The following is a 7,661-nucleotide window of genomic DNA, read 5'->3' as shown; positions in this document are numbered from 1 at the left end:
TTTTTGTTGTTGTTGTTTTTCTTGCCTTCTACTGCAGATTTAAATATTCTCAACAATACAGCCAACACATATTACATTAGTGTGAGCCAACCTTTGGCAATCTCAAAACCTCTGTGTGGCTATGTGACTCATTTCTGGGGTCAATGAGACCCCAGGGGGAGTTTTTAGGGGGCCATCTGGGAAAGATTTTCTTCCTGATGAAAGACAAGAGCAATGGAATGGATTGGAGGAGTATCCCCTTAAACCTTTGCCTGCTTTCTTAAAATCTTGTCTTGTCTCCTCCCCCCACCCCCACCTGCCCCGCCCCCCGCAAGCAGGGTATGAATACCTAGTAAAACAGCAGTGGAACCAAACAGCTGAGTTATGGGGCCTTGGCCTCTTGGTCATCGGTTCATCTGGATTAGGTTCTATGCATTAATCAAGTCCTTTGTCCTCTCTATTTTCATTCCTCAGTCAGCTGGCCCCATCCTTCTGTGTGTGTTTTGTTTATTGCTAATTTACTCTTATTTCTACTCCTAATTCAAGTTATAGTAATTTCTCTCAGCTCCTTTGGATTCATTTTTCCAATCTCCCTGGCCAACCCCTTGGTTCCAGGTAAAACTCTACTTCTCAGCTATCTTAACTCATACTCAATTGTTTCCTTGGATCCCACCACCAGCAGCCTTTTCTAGACCCATTTTGTCTGTCTGAATAAATTCCCCCCAGAGATGTGGTTTTCAGACTTATTTTTAGCTGCAGAAGAATCCTTTGTTGAATCGAAAACCCAATATATAAACCAGATAGAATGGAGCCATTTAGGGGAGGGGCTAGAGCCCTTCTCTTCCCCACTTTCCTCATGGTCCCTCTGGGCCCAGTTTGAAAACTATTGCTCTGCAGACCTCTCCCACTTTAAGCCATGCCCTGCCATTTGCTTCTCCTGAGTTAACTGTCTCCTTTCCTGAAGGCTTCCTTTGGCACCTTGGCCAGAGTGAAGCATTCGTTCTCTCTCCACTTCCCACATGGTCTTTGAATGTCATATTTTTCCAAAACAGCAAAACATTTTAACTTCCTCATCTCTGCCTAGCTTGTCACCATGTGGAGCTGCCTCTCACCTGCTTGTATCCAGCCTGTTCATGGCTGCAGGGATGGAGGACATGCTGAAATGGTCTGGCCACCAGCTGCACATCACCTGGCCTCTCCATCTGTGAGCATCTTAAGTCTTCCATTTGTATAGATTGTACCTCTCTAGTTACTGGACAGTCCACATATTTTTTCCCCAGAGAATTCTTTTTGATCACAACCACCTGGGAGGAGCTGAAATCCTACCACCGTAGGGCGACCTGTGCCTATTGGGGGAATGGGGTGGGCTGGGGGCAGAGCCAAGGGCAGGATCTTCTGACAAGTCACATGGAGTCCCTTGTAAAGTTGGTATCAACCCCTTTCCTTGGGCCCTCCAGGCCAGGTTTGGAGTGGGGTTTCCTCTGCATTGGGCAGCTCTGGGCCATGGGGGTTGCTTCAGAAGTCCCTGTAGACTCAGGGACTAGGCACCCATGGGTGTCTCTGTGGCCCATTTACTAAGGACACCCTGGACCTCCTGAAACACATGAAGCTTAAGATTCCAGGCCTCTCACTTGCATGGGTACCTTACAAGTCCTGTTCTTTTCTCATTCTAAATAAATAATTACTTCCATACCCAGTCTTGTATTTATAATTGTGTATTCTTTTTCTCAAAGAAAGCCTTCCAAATTCTATAAGCTTCAGGCTCTACAAAACCTCCCAGGATGTGTTCCTGGGAGCCATGGTCTTGGGGCTCTCTCAGGGGACACAGGGACTCATGTGCTGCGGGAGGCTCTTCTGTTTTAAAAGGCAGAGAGTCCCATCTCCAGGGCTATCCAAGGCATTCCTAGTACTTTGTGTATGAGACATCCATGCCACATGCTCTGGTGGAAGGCAGGGAGGCCTAAGTTTTGACCTGCTTCCTGTCCCATCTGCAGCATGCAGTCTCCACTGTGGAACTTGAGGCAGGGGACAGCCGGAAGCCCATGAGGCCAGGGAAGGGCTGCTTTCTGCTGGGTGTTCTCCCTGCGCCACACAGCTCCTGCATCCAGCCTCGGTGCAAACTCTGACCGGTCTCCTAGGAGAAATTGGAACATGGTTCCTTCTCTCTGGGACAGCTTTTCCATCAGGCCAGGACTCCTGGTCTAGGCCTCAACCTGGCAGTACTGCCATTTGACTATAATTCCTAAATCTGGCTTTTAAGAGTCATGTTTTGCAAAATGGGAGAGTTTGCCTGCCTGATTAGGACACCTTGGGACTTGTGAACTCAGTGCCTAGGACCCAGGAGGCTCCTCGGATGCTCTTGCTTTGGATCATTTCACAGACCTTGATAACAAGTCAGATATGAAAGCCAGAGATGGCCAATGCTGCTTTAAAAATGTGTAGGGGCACTTCTAGATGCAGACAGTGAATGAAATCTTCCCTACAGGATTTCTCTTTCTCAATTCCTAACAAAATAAAATAAAGTAGATAAAAATCACAGGGGAAATTTACTATCAGCATCCATACAGTAAACTTCAAATTTGGCATCCAAAGAAAAATACAGAAGTTTTTGGAGTGGCAAGGAGTGGCACAGCACACCTCTGCTCTCTACCCTGTCCTCAACGCTCAGAGATTGACAAAATCTTGAACATCCTCCCCAGTGCTCCTGAATCTGAAAAGAAACAGATATGAGTCATGTGCTTATATTCTTCCTTTTTTGAATGAGCAGTATTACAAAATGTGCTGGGGAGAAATGAGGGAAACTTAGAGCATGATCCATGGAGCTGACTCAGCCAGTGGAAATAAAGTCTCCAGAATAACACTCCAACTTGAGAAATTGATCCAAAGCCTGAGTTATCTTCCTTCCTTGTAAAAGGTGTATGGTGTCCCCCTCTCCATCCCCAATCAGGTGACATGAGCCTTGTGCTGGACATTAATCAGAACCTCAGGACAGGAGCATGCACAGCTATTCCAGCAAAGACTGCGCCCTGCTTTGGCTGAGTGCTCCTCTTTCCCCTCCTCCCATTCAGACTGCCAAAAAGTGTACAAGCTCTAAATCCCCAGCTTAGGTCAGAGGGAAAAACAGACTGGTCTCAAACCTGGGTAGATGGTCAGTAAGCACCCCTCTCCAGACATCATGTTATAGCAGCATAAAGAAGTTCTGGACAGAGCCAGCACACCAAGATGAAAAGAAATGGATGCAAACACACGGCAGCAAATTATAAATGATAAATAGAGGGAAAACAGTGGGCAAAAGACAAGGGCTCCTCCCCTCCCCCACAAAAGGTAATTTCTTACAACTGCTTCATATATAAAGCAACTTAATAAGAACATGAATTTATTAAATTGGAGGCTCAAAGATGGGATGATAAAACAAGAGAATTGATGGAAAGGAAACAAACTGAGGACAAAAACAACATCATTATAGAACAAATAAATAAATAAGAACTAACAAGAAAGAGAACTGACCCCACTGAAGCTCAAATTACTGAATTGGGGCAGCTAAACAAGGTAAAGAGATTTAAGAAATAGAATTAATAGAAATGGAATACAGACAAAGATGATCCAATATAAGGATTAATTGATATCCCTGAAGAAGAGATACCAAAAATAGAGCTAAGAAAGATGTTTAATGCAGAAAAAGCAAAACTAAAACTGCAGGTTGAAAGACATTATGTTCCAGAAAAGCTTTGTTCAGAATGCTTATTACTAAGCTATGTTTTAGTTAAGTTATTGAACTGAAAAAAAAAAAAAAAAAAGATGAAGAGTGACTTCTTTAGACATACAAGTACGAAAAAAGGCCACCCACAATGGGGAAAATTTAGGCTGGCCTCAGACTTCTTCCCAGAAGAAAAAGGAGCAAAACCTACTACATTCTATGGGAAAGAAGGTGAGACCCAAGTATATTTTATCCAGCCAAGATATGGTTCCAGTGTAAAAGCAACAGACAGACGTGCTTAAACATCCAAAACGCTTCTTGAGAAAACAGCTTAACAATGAAATTCAGCCCATTAGAGAAGAATTGAAATAAAGACCTCGCAAAGGGAGAATCCTTGATAGAAGGACCAGAGATGAGCATCGAATTTATTAAGCCTAGAATGTATACCAAGAAACTAGAACAGAATATGATTATTTTCTTTTTCTTTTAACATTTATTTTATTTATTTTTGGCTGTGTTGGGTCTTCGTTGCTGCGCATGGGCCCTCTCTAGTTGTGGTGAGTGGGGGGCCACTCCCTGCTGCAGTGTGCGGATCTCTCATTGCGGTGGCTTCTCTTGTTGTGGAGCACGGGCTCTAGGGACACGGGCTTCAGTAGTTGTGGCGCCGACTCTAGAACACAGGCTCTGTAGTTGTGGCACACGGGCTTAGTTGCTCTGCGGAACGTGGGATCCTCCCGGACCAGGGATTGAACCTGTGTCCCCTGAACTGGCAGACACATTCTCAACCACTGCGCCACAGGGGAAGCCCCTGATTATTTTCTTTTAATGTTTATTTATTTATTTGGCTGAGCTGAGTCTTAGTTGCGGTGTGCAGGACCTTCATTGCGGCATGTGGGACCTTTAGTTGCGGCATGCGGGATCTAGGTCCCTGACCAGGGATGGAACCCGGGCCCCCTGCATTGGGAGTGCGGAGTCTTAACTGCTGAACCACCAGGGAACTCCCCCAGAATATGATTATCATAAATTTGGACAATGTAACAGTAATAAGTAACAAAAGTGAGGAGGCAGGGTCAAGGCGGGTGGAAAGATGGAAGGAATCATGAGAGCTAATGCACACACACATACCCAAACATGCAATTAAAATGCATAATTTTAAAAAATTTACTCCAACTTCATGTTTTTCACAATTTTTGTTTACCCTCAGAGGTATCTTTTAGGAAGTAATATCTCTTGTGGTCAAGAAGCATTACTTGAAGTTCAACTATTCCTTCAGTTTCACTTCAACTTTTAAATTCAAGTAAAATTAAATTTAATACTTTTAATTAAAATGGCACCTGTATTATTGTCCAATTCTTACAAAATATCTCTATGATATTTTCTCCTGTCTATAAATATGCATAGAGAGCTTTCTGGAATGATGTAATGTAATGGTCATTTCTGTGGTTGATTCTGAAAGGTGTATATAGCTGATTATTTTCTTGCTTGTCATTTTTTAATATTTTAATTTTCTAGTAAATAAATTAAAAAATTAAAGCATTAGAAAAAAAATTTCCGGCATCTTACTGAACAGAATAAATTGTTCAAAAACAGACTATAGCAGAGATTGCTACTATCTCCCAATGTCTACTCTTCTAACATTTTATGGAATTTTTAGCTTTTCACATGATGGCCAAAATAAAGACCCCATTTCTCAGCTGTGGCCAATAGGATATAAGCAGACGTGCCATGTGGCAGTTTCTGGAACCATCTGAGAGTGTTTGCTCATTTTCTCTTTATTACCTTCATTCCCTCCTGCTGTCTGGAATGCTGATTTCACCACATGGGACCATGAGGTCAGGGCTTTTCAAAGCAAAGCAACATAGGAGGTGTGGACACAATGTCACATCACCGAGACTGCCTATCTGGATAATGTGCGAAAGAAAGAAGCTTCTATCTTGTTGAAGCAACTAAATCTTATCCTAACTGAGCCACAGGCCTACACACACACACATAGAAATTTAGCCTCTGATACTATTTGCATTGTATATCAGTGTTGATGAAACAATTGTTTGGCATGCACATAAACAAATCACTGATGGGCCTAAACGTGAAAAAAATTTTTCAACGTTTTATAAGAAGATACAAAGAGAATATCTTTATGAATCTGAGACAGGGAAGGATTTTTTTAAAGGAGATTTTATGGTGAAAACCATAAAGGAAATAACAGGTAAACTTTACAACATCAACATTTTGAACTTTTGCATGACAAAAGAAACTATAAACAAAAGTAGAAGACAAGCAACAGTGAGGCCTGTCAAGTTCAGTTTCGGTGTGATGCTAGGTGTGTATGTGGGGTGCGGGCAGGGGGGTGGTCAACTAAGTTTGAGGAAGGCTGCATATTCCCTTTACCTCTCAGACAGTGACAATGCGTATTACCTTATCAAAAGCTCTGAGAACTTCTACAGAAACCTTTTCCTGTATGGAACTAAGTCTTCCATAATACAGTTATCTAACTACGGGACCACTGTGTGTGTGTGTAACAGCTATGAAGTCCTCCTAAGTGTATAAGGAACACTAGGAAATGCTGCCATGAGAAATAACACTTTGCCTCCTGTGAGAAATGATTGTTGTATGCACCTTTGTGTCCCCACAGGTAACTCTCCCTACTTCAGTAATTCTGACCAGCAGCAGCATTGGAGAAGATGGGGGCAGAGAGGAGGAGAAGAGGAAGAAGAAGGAGAGGGAGAGGGAGAAAAAGAGAAGAAGGGGGGAGGAGAAGAAGGAGGAGCAGAAGAGGAAGAGGAAGAAGAGGAGGAGGAAGGAGAAGAAGAGGAACAGGAAGGAGATGGAGATGGAGAAGAGGAAGAAAGAAAAAGAAATTTGGGGTTTCAGGAGTAGATGTAAATTTTCCTAGTAGAGTGAACATATCCAAAGAGAAGGAAGTCCGCTGTAATCTGGGCTTTTCCTTCTCACAGCCAGCAGCTGGGGCTGCTAGAAGTAGATCATTTTGAAATATGTCCAACTAGGGGGGAAAAGACCATTTTAAAGATAATTTAGGGCAGATCCCAGAGAGTTGTGATGCAGAAAATGGTAGTTGGGACAGATTTCTTGCCAGTTACAGGAAAGAAAAAGGAAACAGCAGATCTGGTCTAGGACAATCAACTCAACATTGATTGACCACACACATACACCCTCTCTCCCTCTCTCTGGGTTCTGACATTGGGGCCTTTGTAGTCTAGAGAGGGAGATTTTATTAAGCATTTTATTTCAAGTATAGTTTAAAGCCTTTTGCTTATTTTATTGTGTTTAATCCTGTGGCAGAGGTACTATAATTATTCTCAATTTTAGGATGAAGAAAGGGAGGCACAGGTAAGTAAATTGCCTAAGGTTAAAAAGCTAGCAAGGGATGGAGGCAGGGTTCTAACCCAGGTGGTCTGCAGTAGGCTCAGCTCCATTAACCACAGCTTTGCCCATTTCTTGTAGATAACCACAGTACAACGTGTGAAACACCACGATAGGGAGGAACAAAGTGAACACACTGAGTCAGAAAGGACCAGTGGGACGTCAGTTCACCTTAGTGAGTGTTTGCCCTGGAGAGAAGGGAGGGGAAAGCCACTTCAGGGTGAAAAGCCAGGTGTGCCAAGTCCAGATATGGTCTATGGGCACCTTCAGCCAGGACAATTTCCTGAGTCAGAGGGATAGGCTGGGTTGTTTCAGAGAGAAAGGCAGAGGGAAGGGAAAGAAAAAGAGGGTTTCAGAGGATTTGGGGCTGGATTTGATATAGTCAGTGAAAAGGACTAGAGCCCCCTGAGGCCTTTGGCTTGGGCAGAGGTATTCGTTTTCTAAGTTTTGTGCACGTTTTGAGTAGTGAGATTAGCAGAGAGAATGTGCATGCATTGGGAGCCGTAGTCTTCTATGCACAGTGCCCAGACTCCGTTAAGACATCGCCCCAAACCCTTGGGGGCAGGCAGGGTGACGGTCACTTGCAATCTGATGTCTTGACTGC

The sequence above is a fragment of the Eschrichtius robustus genome, chromosome 2 (assembly GCF_028021215.1).
Source record: "Eschrichtius robustus isolate mEscRob2 chromosome 2, mEscRob2.pri, whole genome shotgun sequence".
Taxonomy (NCBI): Eukaryota; Metazoa; Chordata; class Mammalia; order Artiodactyla; family Eschrichtiidae; genus Eschrichtius; species Eschrichtius robustus.
The sequence above is the reverse complement of the archived record's forward strand: the minus strand, read 5'-3'. Positions refer to the sequence as shown.